We start from the raw sequence: 15468 nt of genomic DNA on the forward strand, positions 1-15468 counted from the left end.
ATATTGAAATCCTACTGCTAGCCTTTTAAGTCTGCAGGAAAATCCAAATCGCACCACATTACATCTTCAGCATCTTCCTGTAATCCTGCAAGAACAAGATTATTCTGTTTTATCTGAGAAAACACCATCCAGGACTCAGCATCTCAAATGGGGTGCAATCTGTGGAAACTGAGAGAAGAAGAAACTTCACTCACCTGTGAGTACTAGCTTAAGGACTTACCACGAAACGCTACCACAGCTGCTGTTCGAACATTGCGACCTGCAATAATGAGAAAGGTATAAACAATATTAGAACGCGCGCTTCCAAAACATCGAATTCCTCAGTTTTACCTGAATTCCATTGCGCTACGCCACGCTTCCATCCGGAGCACCACAGCAACATATGCAAAGGAAAAGAGACATATTCAGGTTCACTCTCAATATTAAACAAGCGCAGAGCGCTGTACTTACCTTAACGGATTCCGGGGGCCTGTTTTTCATCAAGCTCTCATCCACTCGCAGCACCACAGCAGCCTGTGAGGAGAAGAAGAAGAAAACACAGGTTAGCTTTACCTAGAAAACGTGCCTCTCCATCTGGCACGCCAGCATCAAGACCTTCACACCTGAAAAGAAGGAGATAAAGACATTAATGAATTCCCACCATAAACAGAACAAAAACTTACAATTAACAAACCTACCTGGCTACCAGCAGATTCGGAGTCACAGCAGGCCTGGGCCCAAAGAAGGAGTACTGCACCAGTGAAGCAACTCGGGCAGCTCGCCAACAAACGTCAAGCGCCCCTGCACAAGAAATGCAGGACGGATAGCTCACCCTACAAATAACTAAGATTCATTATTCAGCACTGGGAAACTATGCATCCAGCGTTCCAGATCTCAGAGCCTTCCAGACGCTCCCGGGGATATCAGGTGAGAGTAACAGAACACAAAGCCTTTAAACCTTATCCACCTGGGCATCATGGAGACATCTGAAACTGGTCAGTTAGCCTAGATTTTGGGACAATTACGCGCCGAGGTACACCCAGACCAGCAGGAAACCAATGCGTTAAGACGAGAGTTAATAGTCACAAAAGACCGTACTGATGAACTAAGAAAACAGTTACTACAAACACAGGCTGGGCAGGCTCCATTGCCCGGATACAACCCATCCGTTGCTACACCATCATCAGTCAATCCAGTACAGATAACGTTGCCGGAAGCAGTACCCCTGGCACCACCAGAATGGTTTAATGGAGTCCCCAGAAGGTATGCAACATTCATGAACCAGTGCCGCCCTCCATTTTCTTTGCAGGCATGGGGCTTTCCCAAACGCCCAGGCGAGGGTGGCCTTCGTGTTATCATATTTGAGTGGACGTGCTGCAGACTGGTCGGTACCTTTAGTGAGGAGGGATCACCCTTTAATGTAGAACTTCAAGGGTTTTCAACAGGAGATGGAAAAGTTATTTGCTCGACACTTGCATGGACAAGCTCTTGATAACAAACTCCTGTCCCTCATCCAAAGGAATCAAGATTTGTTGACTTATATTGCCACCTTTAATAGACTGGTTGTAGAAGCGGGGTGGCCAGAAGATAAAAGAACCATGTTATTGCATCTTTGCCTACGAGACCTGAAGGATGTCCTTGCTCAAGTGGTAGACCCACCTAAAGACTGTGCAGAGTTTATCAACCTGGTAGTTCAGTTGGACCACAGATTACAGGATCAAAAAACAGACCGAAGTAGACTCGAAAATCGTGCCATGTACGTACGTTCAAAAGATAATGTTCAACGTCCATCAGAACATACCACAGAACCCATGCAGATTGGAGGAGTACGAGCCCCTTTAACCAAGGGTGGAAGAGACAAGAGGAGACAGCTACAGTTATACCTATGCTGCGGTAAATGGGGTCACTACCTCAAAGAATGCCCAGTGAAAATTCCAAGGAAGGTGGTAGGCGCTACAGAGAAAGAAGATGATGGAAAGGAATCGGAAAACTACCAGGCCCAGCGAGCGTAGAGGTCCGCATGTCGAGCGAGAAGGATGAGTCACAGATCTCACATTTCGCCCTACCAGTAACCTTGATCAATCACCAACAACCATCATGGATGCATGCCATAGAGGCATATATAGACAGCGGAGAAGTTGGTAATTATATAGATCGAGATCTGGCAACATAAATGGGACTTCCCTTATGCACAAAACCAACAACTGAAAAGGTAACTACTGTTGACGGTACAGAAATTGCTTCGGGACCAGTAACCCAATGCACAACAGAATTAACCCTTCTGTGTCAGGATGGACATCAAGAAGCAATCATGTTTGACCTCATCAAAGCTCCTCAGTTCCAGTTCATCTTAGGGATGCCATGGTTAGTAACTCACAATCCCCACATAGACTGGTGTGCAAAGAGACTGACCTTTTCCGGAGAATGCGCCCACGCTTGCTACCCAAAATCTATACCACAGCCAAACCTGAAATCTGTTCAAGGAATAGCATCGGGGATCACAGAACAAATGGACACCTTACCAAAAGAATATCAGGATTATCAAGATGTTTTTCAGAAGGAACAGGCTAACACATTACAGCCACATAGGCCCTATGACTGTCAGATCGACCTGATACCTGGCGCACAGGTTCCTTGTGGTCGAATTTATGCACTTACGGAAACCGAACATCTCCACTTGAAATCCTATCTGGATCAATACCTGGCTAATTGGTTTATCTGCCCGTCAAAGTCACCGGCAGCCTCATCCCTTATTCTTCGTACCTAAGAAGGAAGGAGATTTGAGGACTTGCATCGATTACCGCACACTTAATCAAATCACAGTAAAAAAAGCTAACCTTTGCTCCTTATCCCAGAACTGTTGGACCAGTCAAGTATGCCCAAATCTACACCAAACTAGACCTCAGAAGAGCATACCACCTTGTACGTGTTAAGAAAGGGGATGAATGGCATGTACGAATATCAGGTAATGCCTTTTGGGCCATGCAATGCTCCTGCCGTGTTTCAATACTTCATGAATGATGTATTACAGGAATTAATCGATGTCTGTGCCCTGGTCTATATTGACGACATCCTGGTGTATTCCCCCTCTGAAAGAGATCATGTGGAACATATTCGCTCAGTCCTTGCAAAACTTCGCCAGCACAAACTGTACGCTTAACTCGAGAAATGCTCCTTTCATGCCAAGTTGAGTTGCTCTGTTTTGTTCTCTCGCCAAAGGGAGTCAAGATGGATTTATTCAGTAGATGCCATCCCTAATTGGAAGTCACTTTCTTCACTTAAAGAAACCCAAGGCATGCTCGGCTTTGTGAATTTTTATCGCCGATTTATTCCAGATTTCTCACGTATAGTCCACCCAATCACATTGTTTCTGAGAAAAAACAACAAAAAATTCCAATGCACTGAAGAGGCGGAACAGGCCTTTCAAGAACTCAAGTAAAGATTCACCCCCGCACCAATTTTATGACATCCTCGCCCTGATCTCCCCTATGTAGTGGAAACTGATGCTTCCATCATAGCTATGGGAGCAGTTTTCTCTCAAAGAGATCCAGAGACAGGCCAATTACACCCCGTGGCCTTTTGGTCACGTACATTCTCACCACCAGAGCTTAACTATGCAATTACAGAGAAAGAATTGTTGGCAATAAAATCAGCCTTCAAAGCCTGGCGGCAGAATCTATTAGGTGCAAGACATACCATCACAGTAATCACAGATCACCGAAACCTTCAATATCTAAAGTCAGCAAAAGCCCAATCGTCACAACAGTTGCAGTGGGCTCTATTCTTCGCAGAATACGATTACGTAATAACATACAGACCAGGAGTTTGGAATGGGAAGGCCGATGCCTTGACTCGTACGGGTGTTGAAGAGAAAATGAAAAGTACCCTGGACCATGTTGCCATCATCCCAACTGATAATCTACTGGGACTCACCACCATATTGATGCTGAGTGAACTTCAAGATAAGATTCGAACCTTAATGAACTCTGAGATCTTGCAGAAATGGAATTCCCAAAATGAACATCACACGGTTCTGGATGGATTGCCCTACTTCAGGGAACGACTATATCTACCAAGTAAAGATCTGCAAGAATTGGTCATGTTTGGTTATCACCATACCCTGATCGAAGGCCATCCTGGAATTGCTAAGACTTTAGCCAAAGTTAAACAGAATTATTGGTGACCAACCTGGCGTAAGGACATTGCTCGATTTGTTCTATCCTGTGGGATATGTGCACAGGATAAATCACAAAAACAGAAACTAGCTGGCCTCCTACAACCACTGGATATTCCACCGGCTCCCTGCCATACTCTATCTCTTGATTTTATTACGGACTTACCTCCTTGTCAAGGTTTTAATACCATTCTGGTGGTTGTAGACCTGTTCTCTAAAATGGCACATTTCATTCCCTTCAAAGGCCTTCCTAACGCTACCGGTCAGGTAAAAGCATTTCTTGAACAGATTATAAAACTGCATGGTTTCCCCTCAGTCCTAATCTCAGATCGTGGAAGCCAATTTGTATCCAACTTCTGGAGGAAATGTTGTACCATGGCACAAATTGATGTTCGATTATCCACTAGCCATCACCCCCAAACGGATGGAATAACAGAAAGAACAAACCAGACATTAGAACAATATCTACGTTGCATGCTGCATCAAGTGGAAGAGAATTGGAAAGACTTGTTATGGATAGTGGAATACGCATACAATAACTCCATACACACCAGCACGGGACAAAGCCCGTTCTACACAATATATGGAAGACATCCACATACCTCTGAACTAGACTCCCCCGCAACCTTGGAAATGCCAGCAGTAAAGACTCTACACACAAGCATAACCCAAGCCTTCAAAAAGGGCACATGACCATTTACTGCAAGCCAAAGACAGACAAAAAAAATATTCTCGGACCGGCATCGAAAGAAAGCTCCCGATTACCAAGTTGGAGACGAAGTCTGGTTGGCATCAAAACATGTGCCCATAAAAGGTATCGGACCTTTTGTCTAAGATATCTAGGACCCTATATCATCGAAACGGTGATAAATCCAGTGGCCGTCAAGTTAGCCTTACCATCAAGCATGCAAATTCATCCGGTGTTCCATGTGTCACTGTAAAACCTGTACAACCAGGAACCTGAGTCTTAACACCACCAAAACATGTGCTAGTTGATGGAGAGCCCGAAACGTACCAGATCTAAGCTATACGATTTAGTGGACTGGAAAGGTCACGGGCCCCAAGACAGAACATATTCACGCACCATGTCTGATTAAGAGGTTTCACCTGGATAACCCCACCAAACCCGGACCGGACAGGAAGGGTACCATGAGAAGGGCTTTGGGGGGGAGTGCTGTCATGACCACTGTGAGGGGGCACAAGTTGTGCCACAAGCAGGCTCCCACCAGAACCCTCAGGGCCTTAAAACCACTGCAAAAGGGCTCCTGGCGCCTTTGGCACCAGGCTCATATTTAGGAAGGAAGGGCTGTTCAAACTAGGTCCCATTTATGTGCATGGGCCTTTAAATACAACATGGAAGCACCGAGGTAGTCTAGTGCTAAGAACCAAGCCATGTAGTCTACTGTTTTGGGTGTGGCAGGCCTGGAACTACTTTCCCTGGTACTACTTTACCTGGGCTATATAATCCACACCCTGACTGCAGAACACGCTTTGTGTTATTCTGCAACCAGCAGCGGGACGCGCACTGTGTCCAGCTCCTGGTCTTCAGCATCTTCCTGTAATCCTACAAGAACAAGAACAAGATTATTCTGTTTTACCTGAGAAAACACCATCCAACATTCAGCATATCAACTGGGCTGCAATCTATGGAAACCAACAGAAGAAGAAACTTCACTCACCTGTGAGTACTGGCTTAAGGGCTTCCGGCGAACCGCTACCACAGCTGCTGTTTGAACATCCCGACCTGCAATAACGAGAAAGGGAAAAACAATATTAGAATGCGCGCATCCAAAAGATCGAATTCCAACAGTCTTACCTGAATTCGATCGCACTATGCCACGCTTCCATCTGGAGCACCACAGAAACATCTGCAAACGAAAAGAGACATATTCAGGTTCGCTTTCAATATTAAACAGCCGCACAGCACTGTACTTACCTTAACGGATTCCGGGGGCCTGTTTTTCATCGCGCTCTCATCCACTCGCAGCACCACAGCGGCCAGGGAGGAGAAGAAGAAGAAAACACAGGTTAGCTTTAAAAGACAATAAAGGTGTTGCGCTTCATGCTTTCTCTTACCTATATAACGTGCCTCTCCATCCGGCATGCCAGCATTAAGACCTTCGCACCTGAAAAGAAGGAGATAAAGGCATTAGCAAATTCCCATACTGCACCAGTGAAGCATCTCGGGCAGCTCGCCAACAAACGTCAAGCACCCCTGCACATGAAACGCAGGACAGATAGCTCACCCTACAAATAACTAAGATTCATTATTCAGCACTGGGCAACTACGCATACAGGGTTCAAGATCTCATGGCATTCCAGACGCCCCCGGGGATATCAGGTGAGCGTAACAGCATACACAGGAAACAGGTAAAATGTGCATTTTTCTTGCAGTGCACTTTTGTTGCTCTTTTGTTTAAGGAATTCATGGCGGCAACAGTAAAGACAGACAGAAGTGATCACAGCTCAAGGTTGTTCATGAAATTGTATAGGTGGGTTGGAAAATAGCCTAGTCTAGACTTAAATCTAAGATGGGAGCAAGCTATGACCATCAAATAATAATAAGGCAGTCCTTGTGGCGTCTTGTCAAATAAAAGGGCCTATACTATGAAAAACCTATTGCCAATCCTTACAACTAAAATATAAAAAGAGTTTGGGATAGGGTTCACAAGAAAGAAAAAAGTGTTCACAAATGATAAGTCAGTATGTGGTAGCCAGGGGTCTCCCTTCCCTACATTTTGACCCTGGGACAAGGCGGGACTCCTGAGCACAGCACACGCTCGAGCTTTCACAGCATGATACTACAGTTCCATTCTCTGGTATCAGGACCTTTGGTGGGTAAGTCTCTTTTCTACAAAAAGTATCCTGCCTACGAGGACCTGATGTGTTCAAAATAACAAACAGAAAGTTATGTTGGGTGATGACTTTTCACCCTGCATCCCACTCTTCCTGGCCAAGATCCACAAAAAGTTCCTAGAGATATCAGGAGCTTTGGTGGTTAAACCTCTTGCTTCTGCGACCCTAATATGTTCAAAATAACGAACAAAAGTTCCTTTCTGATTGCACTTTTTCGATGATGATTCTTCCCCCCTGGTCCCCCTCTTCCGGGTTCAGACCCCTCTCGAATTTCAGCCTCCCTCCATCGGGTTCACTATGGCTTGTATTCACAGATGACATCTACTATATTTATGTGTCATTGGGTGATGGTTTTTCACCCCTGGATCTGCCTCTTCCGGTCTCAGACCCTTCTCAAATGTTTGCCTCTCTCCATGGGGTTCACTACGGCTTATATTCCAAAACAATTTCACCTGTTGCACTCACAAGTTTTAATGTCTTTTAGACAATCCACTATGGACATCCCTCTGTCGGGTTCACTCTTGTGAACAAAATGTTCATTGGGGCATTGTGCTTTGCCCTGCTTTGCAGACATCCCTCCATCAGGTTCACATTTGCCAGTCTCTCAGTTCATTCTACTTCCTTCTACTTTCCCACTATGCATAATTTGCTTCCCTTTGTTTTTTAATGGTTTGTTGGCTCAAAGACTTTTGACTGTAAAGGGGATTTTGCTGGACCCCTCTATGACCACTTTGACCATTTCCTGGCAGCTCTTCTAAGGCCTTCTGGTATCAGTAGTTTCAACTAAAAGAGGAATCAACCAGAGTCTCTCGAGTGAGCACCCATGTGGTGCCGGACCCCTCTGCAGCTGGTTTTCTCCTAAAATGTTAACAGGTATTTGAACTCCCCTTTTCTTGTCTCTGGATGGTACCACGGTAGCAAGCAACTCTCCCTGTCCTGCTTATCAGTCTAGGAGGGCTTAATGTACCCTTGATATATGCTGCAACACACGCTGGCTATTGTTCGCGGTTTTATGATTCCTTCCACAGAGGCTTCATGGGTCTTGGTCGGAAAGGGCATGGTCAATTGTCTCCTTGTCGCTCCTTCAGTACTTGCCGTCTTTATCCTCCTTTTGAATTGCCTCCCTGGGATAGCTGTCTCATCGTGCACTTTGTCTTGCTCGTAGTGTGCTCTTGTGCTCCGACTTTTATCCCTCTGGCGAAGGGGAAGGGCCATCAGGTGTGTGTGATTCTGGTTCAATTGCCTGACCTTGCCTGACCCTTGAGGACATGTCATGTTTTGTCTTTCGTAGTGTGTGAAAGTGTTCATATTGGAAAAGGGGGAGGTAAGAGTGTCTGAGTATCTACGTGGTAGGATGGAGAAAGGGGGTTATAAGAAGGGGGATACTACATCTCACCTGAGAGTGTCCCACTTCCACTCGCCGAGGACACCCCTTCCAGGTATTGCTCCCGCACTGGTACACCCCCAGAAACTGTACCCAATAGCGATGGCCATGTCCTGGAGACCTGGATGACAGATCCCCGGGGGCTAGTAAGTGAGACACCTTCATGTTTGTTACATTTGTTGTTCATATTCAAAATTACTACTTTGATGTCACTGAGTATTGTGTGCATTGTTGTATGCATGTAACATGTGGATTTTGACACCACTGCTTTTACGCTCACAGCAACATGAATACATGTGTGCCTGTCATGCACATTCTCATACAGTTGTGCAACCCTAATTCATTGGGCTTATGGGGAATGGTGGAAATGATACTTTGGAATCCATGAATGCCCAGCTGCTCATAATTGATAGTTGGCAAGTTGCTGAATTCATCTGTGACAATACATATTTTGGGTGATAGTTTTTGGAATATTAGTGATATTTTTGTGCCTCATGAGTGGTTTCACTCAATGCTTACAGTGGTGGTGGTATTCGCCCACTGACATGTCTTTTATTTGCCCACACTTTGTGCATTTTGTTTTATATCTAATGGATGCACACAATTTTGCCCTCCATGGGACACATTCTCAGGGTGTTTTTGTTGGCACGGGGCATTCGCCCATGGTCATCATAGATTGGCATCTGGGAGGTGGCTTGATCATGTACACTCCACAGGGGCAGGATGTTACTTAAAGTAGGATTGCACCAGCTGGGTACGTGCAGCCTCTCTACATGCCCTTTGGCCAGCCATGCGCAGGGGTCGTGCCTGTGGGAGAGGGTGGTGGCACACCAGCATGTCCACTAGTGCCACAGGCCATGGGATGACATTGTGCAGGACACATGCTGCCACAATGATCCTGCACACAATTGGTGGTGCATGTAGCAACACACCACTAGAGTGGCCAAGGGAGTGGAAACAATACTTAAGCACTCCGAATGTGCTCTCCACTATGCCCCTAGTCACTACATGGGCAGTAATGTACCTTACCTCAGCTGTTGTGTTGGGATTCCATATGGGTGTCATCATGAATGTGCTCAGCGGGTAGGCACTGTCCCCTGTAAATGTGTACATGGTTGGCATTAACATTTGTTGGCAGCCTATCCATTTATACTCACAAATGAGCCATGAGTTCCCATGCTTGCCGGCTCCAGGTTTCGGTGTAGTGGTGACATCCAGACTATATAACTGTTGTGTGTGCTTCCTGGATAGTTTGCATACACTTCAGTTGTAATGCCCTTGGCATAGCACTGAACCTGAACATTGATTGAGTGGCAATGTTTGCAGTTGCATGTGCTCTGTCAATCTGGGGGTACGTAGCGCAACATTGGTGCATTCTATTGCACTAAGCACTTGTGGGAAACGTGCCCAAGCAAAGAAGTCCTGCATTACTACTTGCCTTTCTGCCAGTGTTCCTGGCATATAGATGTGGTGGTGCACAGAGGATTATGCAGTTATGCACACCAGCACCAGTTTTAGGCAACATGACTGTCTGGCTGGGGAGATACCATCTACTATGGCAGTGGTCTGCCATAAGGATCCAGTTGCCATGAAATGTAAGCAGTGAGCACTTTTTGTAGGGGGCTAAGGGCTTGGGCGCACATGGTGGGTGATGTTAGCCCACCTTCCCACTCCCTGACCATATCTAGGATGATATGGGGGGGTACCTGTACATGCCTTAGACCTGTTCATGCGGCATCCCAAAGAGGGTGGTACATGGGTTGCAGATCCGGGCCCTAGCCATCCTGCGGTGTCCGTGCACGATCATTCTGACAAATGCTGAATTCGTTGTGGCAGGATACGTTTCGTTTGGTGTGTATTGCATGCTTTATAGATGCACATTGATGTTTATGCCTGCTATCAGGTGGCAGGAAGGTAACAGGATTTTCATGAACTTTTACGTGACCCGACGTTCAAAGTGCAAATCCATGAATACGTGCTTATTTGCGCTCAAATTGGCATGTGATTGCTTGAGCGTGGACCGTCCCTCAACACATCCACATTTTCACATGTTATTCCTCATTATGCATGTTCCGCCCCCTATTTTGGTCGCTATGTAGGCCCGGGACACAATCTGCTTGGAGTCTCCCGCAAGGCGTTCCTCCACTCACAGAGATGTGCTGAGCCAGCGCAAACTCCATACAAGAACAGGACAGTACTGCGCATTCTATTCCATGAATCAGCGAATGCGGATTTGTGCACAGTTGCGCGTGCCAGTACCCTAATTTCCCCGCAGATAATTTCATGAATCGGGTAAAATTAGTTCTGCATAAAACAATGATGGTACATCACAGTTGTCAAGCTACTACTGGCTGCAAATGTTACAACCATGTTATTGAAAGTTTAACCTCAGAGATCCGCTCCCCCTGCAGATTGTTCTGCTATGCCATTCGATGTCTAACATATCCACCGTTGAAATCTAATGGGAAATGTGACACGCAAGGTCTGCTCCCCGCAATGAACTATTTACACCCTTATGGGTGGGCACGTCACCCCTACACCATACACACAAAGGTGCAGGAGGACAAGGTTTACCGACTGCGAATGAGTAATACTCTAATATGTTGTTACATTAAATTTACATGTTTAAGTACTGTTTTGAGACATGCTATTCCAATTCCTGATTTGTAACAAGTCCCTTCTTCCCTTTCCGGCAAAGGCAGCCAAATGTGAATGAAAACTTCTAAACATCCACTTTAAGGGTAATTCACACAAAAAATGAAAACAGGAAATCATTTTGGCAAGTGCAATCTGTGAATGCGCCTGAATGCTCAGTGCATCCAAGCGAGTGATTCACAAAGAAGGTTGTCTCCAAATGCAAGTGTTGCAAAATGACTGAAACTTGATTATTGTGAAGAAATGACTACTGCTCTGCACGAGAACAGGAATGTGTCGCGGTCAAAATGCCTTCTCACCCTCACACTACTACAAACAAACATTGATCCTAATCATAATGGTCAACCAGGCACAGTAAAGCGATGCTCCTTCGGCTTTTTCGGTAACGTGGGCTGAGGACAGTCTATGCTCTCAGAGGTGTGAAGGTGATAAAAGTAACTGGGTACTGGGTACTGGAACAGTGGTCAATAGGCAAGCCGTTTTAGCAATGTCGCTTGAAAAAGGATATTATAAAAAGGTGCAAAAGGGTCAGCATCAAACTGGGTTTCTCATTGCTGTTTTTAAATGTTGAACTAGCTCGTGTGTTGAAAGCCACATTGATCTAAGCGGTACGACTGCACCTAGTTGATTTCTAAGTAGATTTCTGTGTGGTTTTATGCAACGACCAAGATGTACAGTTTGAAGAGTCCAACATGGACAGTTCATCGGTTGAGCTGGTTCAAGAAATGGGACCTGCTGGGTTGAGTCAGCGATTGGCACAATGCTTCCTGCAGTTCAGGTTTACAGTCCAGGTCGGGATTGATGCAAAGGTCCTGCTGGTTTGATGCATTGCTCAATGATGCAGTGGTTTAAAGGCTTCTGCAGCAGAGAGTTGTTGCTCAAGTTGGCGCATCGATGAGTGGAGCTGATGTGATACAGCATCAAACCTTTGGTGGATTTAACCAGCAGTTTGAATTTCTATGAAAGTGGCAAAGGCAGCACTGGGGGTCCTGTATGGTTCGAAAGCTCATAGCATATTCTATTTCATTTGATGATGGCTCAAATCAGCAGACATAGGAAACAAACGGCATTGGGATTCTCAGGGTGCAGTGAGTCCCACTCCAGGGTGCTATAATAATGAGAATCTTCAGTCTGTGTAAAGGGAGCTTGGCTGGTCCTTCACCTCCAGTGAGAAGCCTGGTTCAAGAGCAGCTGGCAGAGTGGTAGGTCTTGGTCTAAACAGTCTCCACCAAGGTTCCCTGGGGATGGTTAGGGTACAGATTTGTTATCTGTTTTTGACACACTTTACTTCAACTCTGCAAAAGGACTATGGAACGGGTTGTTCTCCTAACAGGGTGCAACACATTTTTCTTGTCTTCTATAAAGTCCTACAGTAATCAAGGAAGGCGTGGGAGACCTCTTCCTTATAAAGGTAGAAGGTTGCAGGGGATTGGACACAGCATGACTGCTGTAAGGGGCACAATCCCCGTCGCTGTGACCCGTGAAATGTGTCTTCTTGCACCATAACCAAAGTGCCTTGTTCCACCAAAAGTGGAAGAGACAGGAAGGGGAGTGAGCTCCACACAAAAGTAAAATGGGACACCCTTCTCTGTCCTGCCAGTAAACTCTGCCCTCTTCCCAAGCCTCCAACTTCAAAGGTTCTTTGGTATGCAATCCCTGAGTGTGAGGCAGCCTTTGTCATGGGTGTGCCTCTTTGAAGTATGGTTCCTGTTGAAAGTTCCTCTGCTTGAGGGGAGAGGTTATGCACCCCCCCAGAGAATCAAAGGAGACAGCCCTTTTAACGTGTGCCTCACTTGCTGAAGTAGTGACTGACAAAATAACCATGAAGCCACATAGCCTTTCCATAGCTGACCTAAACTCACAGTGTTGATATTTGTATGATACCAATTTCATGTGGCCTTAATAATTGTCTGCACTATCAGTCACCATACGAAAGCCAAATATGGCTTATTCGTTGAGCTTTCCTTGACACCACACTCATGTCCCTGACACCCCAGAAGATCAAGGTCTTTAGATCTCTGGTCCTCTCTAGGCTGGACTACTGCAACATCCACTTCCTCAATCTCTCCCTCTCCTCCCTAGGGCCCCTTCAGCTAATTCAAAACAGGTCTGCAAGACTAATCATTGGCCTCAAGCCCAGGGACTGTATCTCCCCAGCCCTAAAATCTCCCCACTGGTGCCCGGTGGCCGCAATGATCAAATTCAAGACCCTCTGCAATATCCAGAAGGCTTTCTGGGGCCTGGGACCATGCTATCTCCAACTTTACCTCCCGAAATACATCCCTGCTAGAGCTCTCTGTTCCACTAACTCCAACTCTCTGCTTGTCATACACTTCTCCAAACAGAGTGTGGGGAGAAGGTCTCTCTGTTCGGCTGGTGCTTCTCTTTGGAAAAACCTCCATACCCCTGTCAGACTAGATCCAGATCTCCTTAAGTTCCAGAAACTTCTCAAAATTTTGTTCTACATTTTTCCCTCTGGCGGCCTGGTCCCTCATGAACTAAACGGGTTACCAGGCCTTCTCATCCAATCTACACCAGCACCCCCACCCCTCAGCATTGCCCTTGCGGACCCCTGTCTGGTGGCTCTGCAACCCCCTTGGGTTTCCTCCATCTTAGCACTTAGCCAGTGGCCTCCTGCCTGGGACCTTGTGACGCTTCCCTCCCTAGCCTCCCATCAGCACTTATCCATACCCCCCCTCCCTTCCCTATCCCTTGCACTTCTCCTCTCTGCACTTGCTTGTCTGAATGCCACAAGGCTGATAGGACCACAATTGTATATTTACTGTTGTTGAAATTGTTGATCACCCCCCTGCTCCCTTCCAACTTGCCGTGAGTGCCTTGAAACACCATTGATTGTATAGGTGCCTAATATATGCTCAATAAATAAATACAATATACCCCAATTATGATGTTTAGGGTCAGAGTTCCAGACGTTAAATACAGCCCCTACAGGGACATGGTGTCCCAGCAGCTCTGAGAATGCATATGTGACATTTGAGCCCATGTAATGCTAGTGTAGAGTAGTTGATTCAAATGTTAGTAGTATGATTAAGGAGACTACGTGTGCACTATGCTTTTGGTATTGAGATGTATAGAAGGAGGTTCTTATTAGCATACTACCCTTCCTGTGATGGATTGCCCACACCATTATATTACTGAACACAAATTAAAAAGTCTCCCAGGGTCTCACCCTCGCCAGATGGCAATACTTGACAATTACTACTCGCTCAAATTGTGCATGTAGAAATATACCAGTAAGCAAGTGCACAGATTGTTAGTCAAATCTGCAAAATGCTTATTACAAACATACTATCAACACATTAAACACTCTCCATAGCACAACAAAGAGTACCGAAGTTATCAAAAATACCACACATAACATGTTCAGCACTTTCAAGCATGTATAACAAAGCTATAATCACAATATTATGTTATGCGAATAAACCTTCATAATGTGATAGTACTCACCACAGTCTCATAACAGTCCCTAGGCTTGTCTGGAAAGGGGCATATTTTTTAGCTAACAGGGACACTCAGACCTCAGCCTGGAGAGGACTGGACAATGGAATCAGAGGAGAGAAATGGTGAATGGGGAGCAGAGTAAAACAAACCTGAATGATTTGCAAAGGTAGGAGAGGGAATGGAAGGTATGATGGACAGTGTGGTACACTACATGGCTGCAGCGTCAGAGAAACAAGGGATTGCACATAACCTGTCAGGGCAGTTTGCAGTACTTCAAAGATGTACTGAAATTCATCAGTAAGTGGTTGCATGGTGGGCTTGAGTTGTGCTCTAGCGTACCCCCTCAAGTGTGGAGGCTGTTTGTCTATTAGCTGCTACAGGAACATGTCAGACCAAGAGACAGAAACATCTGGGATTGCCCAGCCAGCTGTCAGGAGTGACAGCTCCCTGAGTGGACTGTGTATATGGTGAATGTGGTGGACACAAGAGAGGAAAAAGAACAGGAAGTGTGGAGCATCACTCAGAGCGCCATACCAGCAGGACCAGTTTGGTTGTTAATAGGGTGACATTGCTTTTGTTATTAATTTCTTATAATGCGCAGCACGCCCAAACAAAAGCCTTAGTGCACAAGGTGAAAAAGAACAGGAAGTGTGGCGCGTCCCTCAGAGAGCCGATGCAGATGCTGACCTTTAGTGTGAGCTAAAGCTGTAGATCGTAGAGGCCAAAAGCATTAAAATAGTCACAATTCCACTTGCATAGTTTTGAACCAAATTTCAAAAGCCATGAAACAACATGAGGCTCAAGTTGAATTGAACCGTAACGTGAATGCCAGGCATAAAAGCTGTCAGAACTGTGAGACCCTGCCTGCACCCAAATGCATTCAGTGATGCCCTTGGCACTTATGAATGACAAAAGCACTGTCTCTCTCTAAGGCCTGCTCCCATTACCCAGAATGTAA

Source organism: Ambystoma mexicanum, chromosome 3p (assembly GCF_040938575.1).
Source record: "Ambystoma mexicanum isolate Mex_15411 chromosome 3p, UKY_AmexF1_1, whole genome shotgun sequence".
Taxonomy (NCBI): Eukaryota; Metazoa; Chordata; class Amphibia; order Caudata; family Ambystomatidae; genus Ambystoma; species Ambystoma mexicanum.